The 19,880-nt window shown below is 45.5% G+C and overlaps 1 protein-coding gene and 1 pseudogene across 1 annotated transcript in view; both read right to left on the bottom strand.

Moving 5' to 3' along the window:
- Window positions 1-19,880, bottom strand: part of LOC126170534 (TNF receptor-associated factor 4) — a 602,024-nt gene that overhangs the window by 492,973 nt on the left and 89,171 nt on the right. The window lies entirely within an intron of this gene.
- On the bottom strand, window positions 10,769-10,886 carry LOC126102254 (5S ribosomal RNA; annotated as a pseudogene).

The raw sequence follows: 19,880 nt of genomic DNA, 5'->3' as shown, positions 1-19,880 counted from the left end.
GTCATTGTATCATAAAGTTACTCTCGAATGAATATGTCAACTTACTAGCACAGTTCTCTTAATTTGCTGCAAGTTTTAATTTTATGCTTTAACACGAAGTAGTCTGCGGCTGAGGCTATTAAATGACCTATGGTGAGACACCTATTAGTGGAATAACGTGCAGGGAACGGTTTCAGTGCTTCAATATCGGTGAAGAGGGAAGGCATTCGAAGCTACTGAAACTGACAGAAACGATCACAGGAGATCGTCACCGGAAGCTACTGATGCTTTTGAACAGAGCATATACAGATAAACGGCCACAATACAGCGATAGACATGAGAAGGTGATTTTGCAGCGTGGCAGTGCTCCACCCCATGTCGCAAAACCCGCTAAAACATACTTGGAACGTTGAAATGGTAAGTCCTACACCATCAGCCGTATTCTCCAGACGTTGCTCCCACTGACTACCAACTTTTTCGACCAATGGCACACGGCCTGGATGACCAGCGCCTCCAGTCATATGAAGAAGTTCAGCATTGGATAGATTCATGGATATCCTCAAAGGACGCCCAGTTCTTGCACCGCGCGATTAGTGTGCTGTCACAAAGATGCTGCCAGAAAGATGGCCGATAATTGGAATTGCAGATTTATTGTAATTTCTTCACAACAAGGCCTAGAAATCAGGGAAAAGAACGACTCAAACCAAGTCGTAGACATTGTAAGTAGGCTGGTTAGGTTTTTATGTTGGTAAAGCCACGTAGCGCTCTGTACGAAAATCACTGACTGTGCTGCGTGCAATCTGTGGCTGGTTGGCATTGTTGGAATATTCGCTATTGTAGTGTTAGGCAATTGGATGTGAACAGCGCATTTCATTGTGCAGTTGGAGGTGAGCCACCAGCAGTGGTGGATGTGGAGAGAGAGATGGCAGAATTTTGAGAGCGGACGATCTGGACGTGTGTCCATCAAAAAAAGGAAATTACTAAGACTGGATGTCATGAACTGATATATATATTATGACTTTTGAACACTATTAAGGTAAATACATTGTTTGTTCTCCATTAAAATCTTTCACTTGCTAACTATGCCTACCAGTAGTTAGTGCCTTCAGTACTTAAAATCTTTTATTTAGCTGGCAATATTGGCGCTCGCTGTATTGCAGTAGTGCGAGTAACGAAGATTTGTATGAGGGATGTGATTCATGAAAGGTATAGGTTACTGTTAGTCAGGGCCATTCTTTTGTGGGAATTATTGAAAGTCACATTGCGTTGCGCTAAAAATATTGTGTGTCAGTTTAGTGTTGATAAGAATAAGTAAAGAGAGAAATGTCTGAGTACGTTCAGTTTTGCTCAGCTGTTTGAAAATCGAATAACGTAAGAGGTTTACCAGCAGAGGTTTACAAGCACAGTAATTCCTAATTTTTCTAGGGGGATGTTTCAACCTAATAGTGTACTCGTACACGGCAGAAGAACGTGCTAACCCAGAACGGGTTTCAGTTTCTGCGCGTTATACACTAGCTGATCAAATGATCCGGACACATATTAGTGGACATTAAATGGGACGTGTCCACCCTTCGCTTTATAACGGCTTGAACTCTGCTGGGGACGCTTTCAGTGCGGCGTATGAGTGCCTGTGGAGGAATGCCAGCCATTTCTTCCTCAACAACCGAAATCAGAGAAGGTAGTGAACTTGTGCGCTGGCATCTGGGTCAAAGTCGATATTGTAACTCTTCCATTGAATTCTAGTCGGGACCGTGGGCAATCCAATCATTTCAGGGTTGTTATTGTCCACAAACCATAGTCTCACAGAAGTTGCTTCATGACGGGGTGCATTGTCATGCTGATACAATAGTTGTCTCCGAAATTTATATCCAGTACACAACGCTGTAATGTGTGTTCCCGAATTAGGGGTGTTTTTAAGCGCAATAAGAGGGTCACACTGTAATCACGGAAAACACCCCTTAGAGGTGACGGACGCTCCAAGATTGTAAGCTGCTGCATAAGAACTGGTAAAAGTTTACAAAGGCAATTTAGAACCCTATCTTGGTAATGAGTTGGTTCGATTTTTATCGTTGATACATTTAAACAAAATGAAGTATCAAAAATACCGAAGTAACGGGCAGATCTACTAGCAAACATTGACAGTCAAAACCTCAGCGCTACATTCCAAATCACAGAAATTACACTAAGAATGTATTTAGTTTTGATAGTCTCGAATTGCGCTGGAGAGCGTTCATATTCAAAAACGAAAATTACAAAACGGAGACTGAGAACTATAACGAAGCAAAACCACCTATTAAAGCCCTTTCTAAGAATTCCAAGCCTTTTGCATGCCTAAAATTTGCAGCCAATCACCAGATTTACCACTAGCACTGGCCAACAGCTCCATAAACCTATCCTCCTAATCAATTTCATGACCACTCTCTCAGTCCATAAAAGTAACAGATCACCTACCAGTGCCAGGCCACCGTGGGAAAATAAAAAAATAAGGCCTACTCTCTCGACATAAACTCAGCGGGCCTCCAGCCACACAATAAAGTCAGTCGGTGGTGTTTTTGGTAACCTTTCTAAAGATGTTCTTTATATATATTAATGACTTGCCATTCTGTATTCACAAAGATGCAAAGCTGGTACTTTTTGCCGATGATACGAGTATAGCTATCACACCCAACAGACAAGAATTAACTGGTGAAATTGTAAATGATGTTTTTCAGAAAATAATTAAGTGGTTCTCTGCAAATGGGCTCTCATTAAACTTTGACAAAAAACAGTACTTACAGTTCCACACAGTAAATGGAATGACATCATTAATAAATATAAAATTTGACCAGAAATCGGTAGCTCAGGTAGAATATTCAAAATTTCAAGGTGTATGCATTGATGAGGGGCTGAACTGGAAAAAAACACACTGAAGATCTGCTGAAATGTTTGAGTTCAGCTACTTATGCTATTAGGGTCATTGCAAATTTTGGCAATATACATCTCAGTAAATTACCTTACCACAACTATTCCCATTCTCTGCTTTTGTATGGCATCATATTCTGGGGTAACTCATCATTGAGTAAAAGAGTGTTCATTGCACAAAAGCTTGTAATCAGAATAATTGCTGGAGCTCATCCAAGATCATCCTGCAGATGCTTATTTAAAGAGCTAGAGATCTTCACTGTAGCCTCACAAAATATATATATATATATATATATATATATATATATATATATATATATATATAAAAAGAAAGATGATGAGACTTACCAAACAAAAGCGCTGGCAGGTCGATAGACACACAAACAAACACAAACATACACACAAAATGAACCACAGGCACATAGACACAGGCAACAAAGCATGCACAATGTCGGCACTAGTACAACGTATATCCACCTTTCGCAGCAATGCAGGCTGCTATTCTCCCATGGAGACGATCGTAGAGATGCTGGATGTAGTCCTGTGGAACGGCTTGCCATGCCATTTCCACCTGGCGCCTCAGTTGGACCAGCGTTCGTGCTGGACGTGCAGACCGCGTGAGACGACGCTTCATCCAGTCCCAAACATGCTCAATGGGGGACAGATCCGGAGATCTTGCTGGCCAGGGTAGTTGACTTACACCTTCTAGAGCACATTGGGTGGCACGGGATACATGCGGACGTGCATTGTCCTGTTGGAACAGCAAGTTCCCTTGCCGGTCTAGGAATGGTAGAATGATGGGTTCGATGACGGTTTGGATGTACCGTGCACTATTCAGTGTCCCCTCGACGATCACCAGTGGTGTACGGCCAGTGTAGGAGATCGCTCCCCACACCATGATGCCAGGTGTTGTGCCTCGGTGGTATGCAGTCCTGATTGTGGCGCTCACCTGCACGGCGCCAAACACGCATACGACCATCATTGGCACCAAGGCAGAAGCGACTCTCATCGCTGAAGACGACACGTCTCCATTCGTCCCTCCATTCACGCCTGTCGCGACACCACTGGAGGCGGGCTGCACGATGCTGGGGCGTGAGCGGAAGACGGCCTAACGGTGTGTGGGACCGTAGCCCAGGTTCATGGAGACGGTTGCGAATGGTCCTCGCCGATACCCCAGGAGCAACAGTGTCCCTAATTTGCTGGGAAGTGGCGGTGCGGTCCCCTACGGCACTGCGTAGGATCCTACGGTCTTGGCGTGCATCCGTGCGTCGCTGCGGTCCGGTCCCAGGTCGACGGGCACGTGTACCTTCCGCCTACCACTGGCGACAACATCGATGTACTGTGGAGACCTCACGCCCCACGTGTTGAGCAATTCGGCGGTACGTCCACCCGGCCTCCCGCATGCCCACTATACGCCCTCGCTCAAAGTCCGTCAACTGCACATACGGTTCACGTCCACGCTGTCGCGGCATGCTACCAGTGTTAAAGACTGCGATGGAGCTCCGTATGCCACGGCAAACTGGCTGACACTGACGGCGGCGGTGCACAAATGCTGCGCAGCTAGCGCCATTCGACGGCCAACACCGCGGTTCCTGGTGTGTCCGCTGTGCCGTGCGTGTGATCATTGCTTGTACAGCCCTCTCGCAGTGTCCGGAGCAAGTATGGTGGGTCTGACACACCGGTGTCAATGTGTTCTTTTTTCCATTTCCAGGAGTGTAGTATAGGGTAAAGTTATGAAGTGGTTCCCATTCGGAAATGGCAAACTGTAACAGGCTTTGAACGAAATTCATTTACTTAGTTTTCACCCACAGTTCAGACAAGTGCTGTCGTTTGACTTCTTAGGAAGCCATCATCAAGTGGTTGGTTGGTTGTGTTGGAGGAGGGGGGAGGAGGGACCAAACAGCGAAGTCGTCGGCCCCATCTGTGTAGGAAAGGATGGGGAAGGAAATTGGCTGTACCGTTTCCAAGGAACCATCCCGACATAAGCCTGAAAGGCTAAATCAGACTGGCCGGACGCGGGTTTAAGCCGTCGTTCTCCCGAATGCCAGACCAGTGTGCTAACCACTGCGCTGCATCGCTCGGTATCAAGTAGTCTGTTTAAAATGAGAGAAAGAAAATTTGAAAAACAAAACTCATAAAATGATTTGTGTAATGCTTTGTCTAAAAGTAAAATATAAAACGAATTAGAGAAAAATTTGATGCGCCTTTGATTGATGCTCGAAATAACGTACAGGAAACGAGGTGCCATTTGAGAATTTAAATTTCAGTGTTTAACTTGGAATTTTAAAGAGTATTAGAAGATAAAAAGCTACACTAAACTCCTCCCGCACAGGCCATGGAGGTCCAAGGTACCGACTGGCCGCCGTGTCACCCTCAACCCATAGGCGTCACTGGATGCGGATATGGAGGGGCATGTGGTCGGCACACTGCCCTCCCGGCCGTATGTCAGTTTCCGAGACCGGAGCCGCTACTTCTCAGTCACGTAGCTCCTCAGTTTGCCTCACAAGGGCAGAGTGCACGCCGCTTGCCAACAGCGCTCGGCAGATCGGGTGGTCACCCGTCCAAGTGCTAGCCCGGCCCGACAGCGCTTAACTTCGGTGATCTGAGGGGAACCGGTGATACCACTTCGGCAAGACCTTTGGCACCATATTAGAAGATACTTGTCAACATAGTCCACCAGAAAATAGTGGTACAGTGTTATTAGGACTTCTTTTCCTTACATACACGTATGGAGCGCGGGAAGAATGACTGTTTAAACGCCTCTGTGAGCGCCGTAGATGGTATAATTTAGTCCTCGCGATCTTTAAGAGAGCATCACGTAGGTTTTGTGGTATATTCCTAGATTCATCATTTACAGCTAGTTTTTGAACTTCGTAGGTAGGTTTTCTCAGGATATTCTCGAGTGTTTCCTGCTTAAGTTTCTTCAATATCTCTGTGACGCTCTTCCACAGGTCAAACAAGTCTGTAAAAATTCGTGCTGCTCTTCTCCGTATACGTCCAGTTTCGCCTGTTAGTCCTACTTGGTATGCCGGCCGCGGTGGTCTAGCGGTTCTAGGCGCACAGTCCGGAACCGCGCGACTGCTACGGTCGCAGGTTCGAATCCTGCCTCGGGCATGGATGTGTGTGATGTCCTTAGGTTAGTTAGGTTTAATTAGTTCTAAGTTCTAGGGGACTGATGACCACAGATGTTAAGTCCCATAGTGCTCAGAGCCATTTGAACCATTTGAACCTACTTGGTATCGGTCCCACACGCTTGAGGTGTATTCTACAAAGGGTCGCAATGGTATTTTGTAAGCAGTCTTCTTTGTAGAGTGATTGCATTTGACTAGTATTCCACTGATGAATCGAAACTGCCACCTTTCTTGCCAGTAACTGAGCCTATGTGATTTTCTCCATCTCCTGTCCTTACAAATTATTACACACACGTATCTGTAAGAGTTGAGGCAACTGCTATTTGTTGGTATTCTAGTGTCAGGACACTACATTTTCTCGCGTTGTGAAGTGCACAATTTTTAATTTCTGAACATTTAAAGCAAATTGCCAATCTTACTGCCATTTCGAAATCTTATTAAGATATGACTTCTTTCAGACAGTTAGGAAAAAAATGGGACTAAAAATAAAACGATTCGAAAGATAGGAGATTATTCGGAAGGAATCGTCGATGTTCAGGAATATGATAGGAACGCTCATTTGAAACAAAAAACTTCAAATGGACATGTGCCCTATTATCATTGGTTTCCAAGATAGCACACATTTAATGTACATTTGGGTTTGGGCTAGTGGCGTGCTCGTAGTATACGTCTCTTACCTCCCCCTCCCCTCCCACCTCCACCGCCCAGGGCAAAGTCCCAAGCGAGTGGCAAAAAAACATAGGCGACTCCTGTATATAAGAACGGTAAAAGAACGAGCCCGCAAAATTACAGACCAATATCCTTGACATCGGTTGCTGCAGTAAGAACATCTTTTTATTCTAGGTTCGGATATAACACATTTGCCAGAGACCGAAAAGCCCATGTTCGCGAATCAGCAGTGTTTTAGAAAGCATCGCTAGTGTGAAACTCGGCTTTTGCACAAGATATTTTGCGAGCTTTGGATGAAGCGCAACAGGCACATTCCATATTTCTAGATTACCGAAAGCACCACAACGCTGCCAATACTAATTCAATAGACACAACAAACAACCCAAACAGGTGACGAACCTTTCATTTCTGCAGACGAAGTAAAATTCTTTCCGACCTCGGAGTCCTAAGTCTTCACCTCACTGCAGACTGTTTACGAACATACGGAATAGATTCCAAGACATATGATTGTCTCGACAACTTCTTAAGTAACAGAACCCAGTATGTAGACCTCGATGGCGAGTGTTCATCAGAGACAACGATATCGTCAGGAGTGGCCCAGGGGTGGGTAACAGGACGACTGTTATTTTCGACAAACAGAAATGATCTGGCGAACAGGCTGAGCAACAATCTGCCGTTGTTTGCTTATTTGCTGATGATGCTCTGGTCCACAGGAAGGTGTGAGTGAGTGTAGGTGGATACAAAAGGACTGAGACAAAATTTCTTGTTGATGTGATGAATGGCATCTGGTTCTGAATGTAGAAAAATGTAAGTTAATGTGCATGAGTAGGAAAAACAAAGGCGTAATATTCGGATACAGCAATAGCAGTGCCCTGCTTTACAGTCATGTTCTTTAAATATCTGAGCGAAACGATGCAAAGCGATACGAAATGGAACGAGCATGTTAGGATTGTGGTAGGAAAGGCGATTCGTCGACTTGCGAGAATTTTAGGAAAGTTTGGCTCGTCTGTAAAGGAGACCGCGTATAGGACCTAGTGCGACCTATTCTTGAGCACTACTCGAATGCTTGGGATCCCCACCTGGCCGGATTAAAGGAAGACATCGAAGCAATATAGAAGAGGGCTATTAGTAATGTTACCGACAGGTTCGAACAACACGTAAATGTTACAGAGATGATTGGGTACACAAATGGTAATCCCTAAAGGGAAGGTGACGTTCTTTTTGTGAAACAATACTGAGAAAATTTAGATAGCCGGATCTGAAGAGACTGCAGAACGATCCTACTGCCACCAGCATACATTTCGCTAAGGACCACTAAGATATGAGAAATTAGGGCTCATATAGAGACATACAGACAGTCGTTTTTCCCTCACTCTGCGAGCGCAAAAGGAAAGGAAAAAAACTAGTGGTACAGGATGCCTTCTGCTAAGCACCGTACGGTGGCTTCCTGAGTATGTACACTAATGGCCATTAAAATTGCTACACCAAGAAGAAACTCAGATGATAAACGGGTATTCATTGGACAAATGTATTATACTAGAACTGACATGTGATTACATTTTCACGCAATTTGGGTGCATAGATCCTGCGAAATCAGTACCCAGAACAACCACCTCTGGCCGTAATAACGGCCTTGATACGCCTGGGCATTGAGTCAAACAGAGCTTGGATGGCGTATACAGGTACAGCTGCCCATGCAGCTTCAACACGATACCACAGTTCATCAAGAGTAGTGACTGGCGTATTGTGACGAGCCAGTTCCTCGGCCACCATTGACCAGACGTTTCCAGTTGGTCAGAGATCTGGAGAATGTGCTGGCCAGGGTAGCAGTCGAACATTTTCTGTATCCAGAAAGGCCCGTACAGGACCTGCAACATGCGGTCGTGCATTATCCTGCTCAAATGTAGGGTTTCGCAGTGATCGAATGAAGGATAGAGCCACAGGTCGTAACACATCTGAAATGTAACGTCCACTGTTCAAAGTGCCGTCAATGGAACAAGAGGTGATCGAGACGTGTAACCAATGGCACCCCGTACCATCACGCCGGGTGATCCGGCAATATGGCGATGACGAATACACGCTTCCAATATGCGTTCACCGCGATGTCGCCAAACACGGATGCAACCATCATGATGCGGTAAACAGAACCTGGATTCATCCGAAAAAATGACGTTTTGCCATTCGTGCACCCAGGTTCGTCGTTGAGTACACCATCGCAGGTGCTGCTGTCTGCGATGCAGCGTCAAGGGTAACCGCAGCCATGGTCTCCGAGCTGATAGTCCATGCTGCTGCAAACGTCGTCCAACTGTTCGTGCAGATTGTTGTTGTCTTGCAAACGTCCCCATGTGTTGACTCAGGGATCGAGACGTGGCTGCAGGATCCGTTACAGCCATGCGGATAAGATGCCTGTCATCTCGACTGCTAGTGATACGAGGCCGTTGGGATCCAGCACGGCGTTCCGTATTACCCTCCTGAACCCACCGGTTCCATATTCTGCTAACAGTCATTGGATCTCGACCAACGCGAGCAGCAATGTCGCGATACGATTAACCGAAATCGCGATAGGCTACATTCCGACCTTTATCAAAGTCGGAAACGTGATGGTACGCATTTCTCCTCCTTACACGAGGCATCACAACAACGTTTCACCAGGCAACGCCGGTGAACCGCTGTTTATGTATGAGAAATTGGTTGGAAACTTTCCTCATGTCAGCACGTTGTAGGTGTCGCCACCGGCGCCAACCTTGTGTGAATGCTCTGAAAAGCTAATCATTTACATGTCACAGCATCTTCTTCCTGTCGGTTAAATTTCACGTCTGTAGCACGTCATCTTCGTGGTGTAGCAGTTTTAATGGCCAATAGTGTATGTAGCTATAGATGGAGAAGTTTTTTTGCACCAGGTGATCGTTCCTGTTATTTCCCTGGATACTGACATTTCTTCCTGGGACGCCCTGTGTAAGAAAGAAGGAGCTGTTATAAATGAACGATGAGTTTGAAGCTAAACGTTGCGTCGATCACAGTGATTTGTGAATAGTATGACATATTGGAGGGCAGTGTGGAGGGTAAAAATCGTAGAGGGAGACCAAGAGATGAATACACTAAGCAGAGTCAGAATGTAGGTTGCAGTAGATACTGGGAGATGAAGAAGCTTGCACAGGATAGAGTAGCATGGAGAGCTGCATCAAACCAGTCTCAGGACTGAAGACCACAACAACAACAACATGACATATTCTAAACGGAAACCTACCAGAAACTGAACGTTGTCATTTAGAAAACCCCGTAAATACGTGTCAGAGCTGGGTTAATGCGAGTATGGTAAGTATGCCGTAAATAAGTGTCGTGTGCAGAAGGAGTTCTCACGGCAACGGCGGGCAGTTGGTGTCCCCTGGCCCGCTGTCATTAGCATGCAGAGCGGCAGCAGGTGCGTCGCATCCGAAGGCAGCGGCCGCCGGCCAGCTTCGTAATGAGGGCTTTGCTGCCGCCTCCTTTCATTCATGCCCAGACTTTCTCCAGTTCCCACGGCGACAGTGGGCAGCGCACCACGACGCTGCCCCTACTCATTCAGTACCGACACGCAGAACAACCAACTCCAACAGGTGACGGACATTCTTTCATTTCTGCAGACGAAGAAAACTTCGTTCCGACCTCTGAGTCCTAAGCCTTCTCTCGACTGTCACTCGTACAACGTTTTAAGCCATTCTTCTATAGATTTGTGATGGAATAATTACGAACTGAACCCTTCATTACTGTGGGTAAATTAATTTACCATTATCAGCAGAGCCCAGATTCTCATGTACTATCAAGTCGTGAACCGTGCATATATTCATGCAATATTATATCACTAAACATGCAGAATGAGGCAGCAAAACAGTATAACTATAGCATAGCACTCCGTCTTCAGGCCACAAGTGGCCCATCGGGACCATCCGACCGCCGCGTCATCCACAGATGAGGCTGCGGATAGGAGGGGCGTGTGGTCAGCATACCGCTCTCCCGGTCGTTATGATGGTTTTCTTTGACCGGAGCCGCTACTATGCGGTCGAGTAGCTCCTCAATTGGCATCAAGAGACCGGGTGCACCCCGAAAAACGGCAACAGCGCAGGGCGGCCCGGATGGTCACCCATCCAAGTGCCAGCCACGTCCGACAGTGCTTAACTTCGGTGATCTGACGGGAACCGGTGTATCCACTGCGGCAAGGCCGTTGCAAAACAGTATCACTATGCGATATTAAAATTCTGTTCTATACTTCAATTTTTCCTGAAACAATACACAACAACAAATTTCTCCAAATTTTCGTTACCTCAAGCTCCCCCCCCCCCCTCCCCCCGGTCAGATTTAGTGGGAAGAGGGCCAGTGGACATCCCGTAAAACCTGAACACAAATCAAGCATAAAAACAAGTAGAAGGTATACTGAACTGTAAAATAAAGATAAATAGAGACAATTTACGATACAGGGACAACAAGTGCAATGTAAAGTAGACTGCAAGAGCTACGACATCGTGGTTAAGTGGTCACGGTGTCGGACAGCCTAGCTGGTGAGCCGTGTTTAAACGTCTCTCGTCCCTTTTTTCCCCACTGTTCGCTGTATTCAAATTTGTGTCTGTGTCATGGTGTAACGTCTGTTTGCAACAGCGACAGCTCTTGTGACAGCCAGAGCGAGAGCACCAGCAGCAGCGAGTACTGTTTGTATAAAGCGTTTATTTTGCATTTTGTTTACGACCTTCCACTAAGGAAGGGATTCTATTTGTGTTTATCTGCTCTGCATAGTAACTAACAGTTCTTGATAAAACTTTACGTAGTTTTCGTGTTAGATTTCTTAGTGTTTTCTTGATCGTTTAGAACAGAAAGCGCCCTAAAACCGTCTTTTGTTTGTTTCGCGGCCGTTAGCCACTAGTCACTTGAATCAGCAGTTGTCTTGTGACAGCCAGAGCGAGAGCACCAGCAGCAGCGAGTACTGTTTGTATAAAGCGTTTATTTTGCATTTTGTTTACGACCTTCCACTAAGGAAGGGATTCTATTTGTGTTTATCTGCTCTGCATAGTAACTAACAGTTCTTGATAAAACTTTACGTAGTTTTCGTGTTAGATTTCTTAGTGTTTTCTTGATCGTTTAGAACAGAAAGCGCCCTAAAACCGTCTTTGTTTGTTTCGCGGCCGTTAGCCACTAGTCACTTGAATCAGCAGTTGTCTTGTGACAGCCAGAGCGAGAGCACCAACAGCAGCGAGTACTGTTTGTATAAAGCGTTTTTGTACTTATTTGCTGCGCTTAGCTTTTAAATAGTTTTTCTGGGAAAACCTAGCGTAGTTTTCGCGTGTCGTATTTCAGTGAGTGTTTCTTGATTATCAGAGTAGCTCATCAGAAGATTATCTTGGGAATTTGTCACCGTATAGGGTAGGGTAAACATAGTCATGTGTAGGGACTGTGGTTGTTGTGAGCGGACGCAAGGAGAATTGGCCACTCTTCGGGGGCGGGTGGAGGCTTTGTCTGTTAGGCTCATCGAGCTCGAGGCGCAGGCGTCGGCTCGTAGTGGCGTTGGGGCAACTGTGGTGAGACCTATGCCTACTTCGGTGGCCTTGGAATCACATGGAACCCCTGATGTCGCTGCGTCTTCCGGCAGTGAGCATCTTACCGGTCAGCCATCACTCCAGGGTGAATGGCGGACAGTGGTGGGCTCGCGCGTGCCTGGCCGAAAGGCGAAGGTGGGATCTGGCCGCGTGGCAGCTGCCTTACCCCTTTCCAACACGTACGGGGTGCTTCCTAGTGGTGATGACATCGTTTCCGAGCCACCACAGGATGCCTCGCCTGTTGGGCCAGTGGCCGATTCTCCGGCAAGGTCCCGACAGTCACAGAGGGCGGGCCTATTAGTTATAGGGAGCTCCAACGTTAGGCGGGTTATGGAGCCCCTCAGGAAAATAGCGGGTAGGTCGGGAAGAATGCCAGTGTGCACTCGGTGTGCTTGCCGGGGGGTTCTCGTCCGTAATGTGGAGGAGGCCCTTCCGGCAGCTATTGAACGCACTGGGTGTGACCGGCTGCAGATAGTAGCACATGTCGGAACGAATGACGCCTGCCGCTTGGGTTCTGAGGCCATCCTTGGTTCCTTCCGGCGGCTGGCTGATTTGGTGAAGACAACCAGCATCGCACGCGGAGTGCAAGCTGAGCTTAATATCTGCAGCATAGTGCCCAGAGTCGATCGCGGTCCTCTGGTTTGGAGCCGTGTGGAGGGTCTAAACCAGAGGCTCAGACGACTCTGCGACTATAATGGTTGCAAATTCATTGACCTCCGTTATTGGGTGGAGAACTGTAGGGCCCCCCTAGACAGGTCAGGCGTGCACTACACACCGGAAGCAGCTACTAGGGTAGCAGAGTACGTGTGGCGTGCACACGGGGGTTTTTTAGGTTAGAGGGACCCCCCCTTGGGCGAAACGATAAAATACCTGACGGCTTACCAGAGAGGACATTATCATCGTTGATAAAGAACGTCCGTCCTCAGAGACCAAAAACAGGAAAAGTTAACGTAATATTGGTAAACTGCAGGAGTATCCAGGGCAAGGTTCCTGAATTAGCATCTCTTATTGAAGGAAATAGTGCGCATATAGTATTAGGAACGGAAAGTTGGTTAAAACCGGAAGTGAACAGTAACGAAATCCTAGACACAGAATGGAATATATACCGCAAGGATAGGATAAACGCCAATGGTGGAGGAGTATTTATAGCAGTAAAGAATTCAATAATATCCAGTGAAGTTATTAGCGAATGCGAATGTGAAATAATCTGGGTTAAGCTAAGTATCAAAGGTGGGTCAGATATGATAGTCGGATGCTTCTATAGACCACCTGCATCAGCAACCGTAAGTAGTTGAGCGCCTCAGAGAGAACCTGCAGAACGTCGTGAAGAAGTTTCGTGATCATACTGTTGTAATAGGGGGAGACTTCAATCTGCCAGGTATAGAATGGGATAGTCACACAATCAGAACTGGAGCCAGGGACAGAGACTCTTGTGACATTATCCTGACTGCCTTGTCCGAGAATTACTTCGAGCAGATAGTTAGAGAACCAACTCGTGAAGCTAACGTTTTAGACCTCATAGCAACAAATAGACCGGAAAGTTTCGACTCCGTGAATGTAGAAGAGGGTATCAGTGATCATAAGTCAGTGGTTGCATCAATGACTACAAGTGTAATAAGAAATGCCAAGAAAGGAAGGAAAATATATTTGCTTAACAAGAGTGATAGGGCACAAATCGTAGAATATCTGAGTGACCACCATCAAACGTTCATTTCTGAGGAAGAGGATGTGGAACAAAAATGGAAAAAATTCAGAAACATCGTCCAGTACGCCTTAGATAAGTTCGTACCGACTAAGGTCCAAAGCGAGGGGAAAGATCCACCGTGGTATAACAATCATGTACGAAAGGTACTACGGAAACAAAGAAAGCTTCATCATAGGTTTAAGAGTAGTCGAATCATAGCTGATAAGGAAAAGCTGAACGAAGCGAAAAAGAGCGTAAAGAGAGCAATGAGAGAAGCATTCAACGAATTCGAACATAAAACATTGGCAAACAATCTAAACAAGAACCCTAAAAAGTTTTGGTCATATGTAAAATCGGTAAGCGGATCTAAATCCCCTATTCAGTCACTCGTTGACCACGATGGCACCGAAACAGAGGACGACCGAAGAAAGGCAGAAATACTGAATTCAGTGTTCCGAAACTGTTTCACTGCGGAAAATCGTAACACGGTCCCTGACTTCAGCCGTCGCACGGACGCCAAAATGGAAAATATTGAAATAAACGATATCGGAATTGAAAAACAACTGCTATCACTTAGTAGCGGAAAAGCATCCGGACCAGACGAGATACCCTTAAGATTCTACAGTGATTATGCTAAAGAACTTGCCCCCTTTCTATCAGCAATTTATCGTAGATCGCTGGAAGAACGTAAAGTACCTAGCGACTGGAAGAAAGCGCAGGTCGTTCCCATTTTCAAGAAGGGTCATAAATCAGATGCGAATAATTATAGGCCTATTTCGCTTACGTCAATCTGTTGTAGAATAATGGAACATGTTTTGTGTTCTCGTATTATGACGTTCTTAGATAATACAAATCTCCTTCATCATAACCAACATGGATTCCGCAAACAGAGATCATGTGAAACTCAGCTCGCCCTATTTGCCCAAGAAATTCACAGTGCCGTAGACACTGGCGAGCAGATTGATGCCGTATTCCTGGACTTCAGGAAGGCATTTGATACGGTTCCGCACTTACGTTTAGTGAAAAAAATACGAGCTTACGGAATATCGGACCAGGTTTGTGATTGGATTCAGGATTTCCTAGAAGAAAGAACACAACATGTCATTCTTAACGGTTCAAAATCTGCAGATGTAGAGGTAATTTCGGGAGTACCGCAAGGAAGCGTGATAGGACCTTTATTGTTTACAATATACATAAATGACTTAGTTGACAACATCGGTAGCTCCGTGAGGCTATTTGCAGATGACACGGTTGTCTACAAGAAAGTAGCAACATTAGAAGACTCGTACGTACTCCAGGAAGACCTGCAGAGGATTAATGCATGGTGCGACAGCTGGCAGCTTTCCCTAAACGTAGATAAATGTAATATAATGCGCATACATAGGGGCAGAAATCCATTCCAGTACGATTATACCATAGGTGGTAAATCATTGGAAGCGGTAACGACCGTAAAATACTTAGGAGTTACTATCCGGAGCGATCTGAAGTGGAATGATCACATAAAACAAATAGTGGGAAAAGCAGGCGCCAGGTTGAGATTCATAGGAAGAATTCTAAGAAAATGTGACTCATCGACGAAAGAAGTAGCTTACAAAACGCTTGTTCGTCCGATTCTTGAGTATTGCTCATCAGTATGGGACCCTTACCAGGTTGGATTAATAGAAGAGATAGACATGATCCAGCGAAAAGCAGCGCGATTCGTCATGGGGACATTTAGTCAGCGCGAGAGCGTTACGGAGATGCTGAACAAGCTCCAGTGGCGGACACTTCAAGAAAGGCGTTACGCAATACGGAGAGGTTTATTATCGAAATTACGAGAGAGCACATTCCGGGAAGAGATGGGCAACATATTACTACCGCCCACATATATCTCGCGTAATGATCACAACGAAAAGATCCGAGAAATTAGAGCAAATACGGAGACTTACAAGCAGTCGTTCTTCCCACGCACAATTCGTGAATGGAACATGGAAGGGGGGATCAGATAGTGGTACAATAAGTACCCTCCGCCACACACCGTAAGGTGGCTCGCGGAGTATAGATGTAGATGTAGATGTAAGGAAGGGACCTGTAATGACAGTCGATTCTGCACAACTACTCTATTATCAGCCGAAAGGAAGTGGCTTTCGAACGGGAACCGCAAACGTTTGATGACAAGGTGACAAGTCAGTCGAATCCACCACCGGGAAACACTTCTGGTGTGCTATACGCGGCATTAGTACGTGTTTCATATGATAGGAATCTGTTACCGACGCACCTAATTTGTTCGCCTGGTACGTGAGTGAGATTTACCTCCTTGCCCTATTTAGGTGTTCGTATGAGTGTGAGTCTGATGAAAACTTAATAGTTTGTCACTTAAGCTGCAACAAATAAACGCAACAGTTTCACAATCACACAGTTTCTCTGCGGTCTGACAAAACATACGTTTTAATTTTTTTGAAGCTACGTTTCGTTTTGGAAGTATTGACTCTTGAATTCCTTTGTAGTAACATAGTTCACACCCGTTCATTTGTTGTTTTCATTCCTGTGAGACGTCTATGTGGTACCTCGCCTACTCTCGCTATTCATCCCGTTTACTTGGACGGTAACGTGTTCTTACCACATGACTCATATTCTATAACCAATATATGGTATGACAACTGCCAAGACTACAGAAAGAGAACAAAAATTTCAATGACCGGACGGACAGTTCATAGTGATGTAAAAAAAAGCACGAGCCGGTTTTGAACACGGCTTGTCTGCTGTCTTACACTGTGACTAATTTTCTTTTTCTGATCTCATTTTGTCCGTTGCGTTTGTTCGGGCGGACGTTCCATGACACCTGTTCAAGTTTATCGTTGATCCAGTCATTCAGTTTTTTATTAAAGAGGGCAGCCAACCGTCTTTCTTTCTTTAAAAAAAAATTTCCTTGTTCGTTGCATTTGATCCGGGCGGACGTCCCATGACATCCGTTTAAGTTCATTGTTGGTCCATTTACTCAGTGTTTTTGTTACCGTGGGCGACTAACCGTCTGACCGAACACGCTGAGCTACCGTGCCGGCGTTAACCACGTCGCCGCAGCAATTTATCTTCTCTCAGCACTGCACCTGTTAAGGTTGGACCGTTCACAGTTTCTATTTTCCTTTTTTTTTTTTTTACACTTCAGTACACCTACTTCCTGTTTTCATGCTCGAGCTGTGTTCAATTTTTGACGGGCTATCCACTGGGCGATCTTACCACTAACTATAAGGAGGGTGCGATGGGCTGTTTCCCTTGCCGGAAAATGATCCTCCTAGTTGACAAGAAGTGACTTTTCTGGAGACTAGAAATCTACTCTGTAGGAATCAGCGTGGGTTTCGAAAAAGACGGTCATGTGAAACCCAGCTCGCGCTATTCGTCCACGAGACTCAGAGGGCCATAGACACGGGTTCACAGGTAGATGCCGTGTTTCTTGACTTCCGCAAGGCGTTCGATACAGTTCCCCACAGTCGTTTAATGAACAAAGTAAGAGCATATGGACTATCAGACCAATTGTGTGATTGGATTGAGGAGTTCCTAGATAACAGGACGCAGCATGTTATTCTCAATGGCGAGAAGTCCTCCGAAGTAAGAGTGATTTCAGGTGTGCCGCAGGGGAGTGTCATAGGACCGTTGCTATTCACAATATACATAAATGACCTGGTGGATGACATCGGAAGTTCACTGAGGCTTTTTGCAGATGATGCTGTGGTGTACCGAGAGGTTGTAACAATGGAAAATTGTACTGAAATGCAGGAGGATCTGCAGCGAATTGACGCATGGTGCAGGGAATGGCAATTGAATCTCAATGTAGAGAAGTGTAATGTGCTGCGAATACATACACAGAAAGATTCTCTATCATTTAGCTACAAAATAGCAGGTCAGCAACTGGAAGCAGTTAATACCATAAATTATCTGGGAGTACGCATTAGGAGTGATTTAAAATGGAATGATCATATAATGTTGATCGTCGGTAAAGCAGATGCCAGACTGAGATTCATTGGAAGAATCCTAAGGAAATGCAATCCGAAAACAAAGGAAGTAGGTTACAGTACGCTTGTTCGCCCATTGCTTGAATACTGCTCAGCAGTGTGGGATCCGTACCAGATAGGGTTGATAGAAGAGATAGAGAAGATCCAACGGAGAGCAGCGCGCTTCGTTACAGGATCATTTAGTAATCGCGAAAGCGTTACAGAGATGATAGATAAACTCCAGTGGAAGACTCTGCAGGAGAAACGCTCAGTAGCTCGGTACGGGCTTTTATTGAAGTTTCGAGAACATACCTTCACCGAAGAGTCAAGCAGTATATTGCTCCCTCCTACGTATATCTCGCGAAGAGACCATGAGGATAAAATCAGAGAGATTAGAGCCCACACAGAGGCATACCGACAATCCTTCTTTTTACGAACAATACGAGACTGGAATAGAAGGGAGAACCGATAGAGGTACTGAAGGTACCCTCCGCCACACACCGTCAGGTGGCTTGCGGAGTATGTATGTAGATGTAGATGTAGATGACAAATGCATACTTAAATAAACAAATTTCGGTCAACGTCAGGAGCCATAACTGAACTACGTAATTCGAAAGAAATATATGGAGTGCCAGCGTTCATTAGACTCCGGGCGGAACAGAATTCAGCCGCTTTACGTTGTTAGCGACAAAAGTGTTGCCTTGCCGATCGACTTCATAATGAAAACGCGGGAATGAAACATTCTGGTAACATATTGCTGCCATGTTTTACACACAGTTCTACGAAGCAACGTCCTCCTCATAACTGCTTAAATTTTTCACTTCCAAAATAATAGTTGGTGTACAGTCTATAAATTTCACATTGAGCTCACTCCTGAGGCGATTGCAGTGAGTGGCTAAGGATAGGGAGATAGTATCAATGCGGAGGGAACTACCTCCAGCGGTGGGGGCAACATGTACTTTCCGTGCCACACAGCTCACGTTCAATAGTTCGTACCATTCAGGACAACACGGGGCAGCAGCCGTGAGCATATTGCCACTTATCGACGCCTACCGACCCGAACTACGGCGCTTGAGCTCACTAAAAAAATTCGCGAAATTACTCATATTCTGCACTTTTGGTATATATTGAGATGACAAAAATCACGGATAGCGATCTGCACATATACAGATGGCGGTGCTATCGCGTACACAACTGTAAGTAGGCTGTTTATGTTTTCTTATTGGTAACGCCGCCGCCACGTAGCGCTCTCTGTATGAAAATCACTGGCTGTGCTGTGTGCAGTCTGTGGCTAGTTTGCATTGTTGTCTGCCATTGTAGTGTTGGGCAGCGGCAGCTGGATGTGAACAGCGCGTAGCGTTGCGCAGTTGGAGGTGAGCCGCCAGCAGTGGTGGATGTGGGGAGAGAGATGGCGGAGTTTTGAAAGTTTGTAAAATTGGTTGGCAAGAACTGCTATATATATTATGATCATTAAGGTAAATACATTGTTTGTTCTCTATTAAAATCTTTCATTTGCTAACTATGCCTATCAGTAGTTAGTGCCTTCTGTAGTTTGAATCTGTTATTTAGCTGGCAGTAGTGGCGCTCGCTGTATTGCTGTAGTTCGAGTAACAAAGATTTTTGTGAGGTAAGTGATTTGTGAAAGGTACAGGTTAATGTTAGTCAGGGCCATTCTTTTGTAGGGATTTCTGAAAGTCAGATTGCGTTGCGCTAAAAATATTGTGTGTCAGTTTAAGCACAGTCATGTATAATTGTTATAAGGGGATGTTTCACAAGGTACAAAGGGGGTAGTGCATTGGCGAGGCTATCATTTGTACCTGTACTCAGGTGATTCATGTGAAAAGTTTTCCGACGTGATCGTGGCCGAATGATGAGAATTAACAGATTTTGAACGCGGAATGGTAATTGCAAGTAGACTCATGGGACATTCCATTTCGGAAATCGTTAGGGAATTCAATATTCCGAGATGCACAGTGTCAAGAGT

Source organism: Schistocerca cancellata, chromosome 1 (assembly GCF_023864275.1).
Source record: "Schistocerca cancellata isolate TAMUIC-IGC-003103 chromosome 1, iqSchCanc2.1, whole genome shotgun sequence".
Taxonomy (NCBI): Eukaryota; Metazoa; Arthropoda; class Insecta; order Orthoptera; family Acrididae; genus Schistocerca; species Schistocerca cancellata.
Note: the sequence above shows the minus strand (reverse complement) of the source record. Positions and strands in the feature narration are given on the sequence as shown.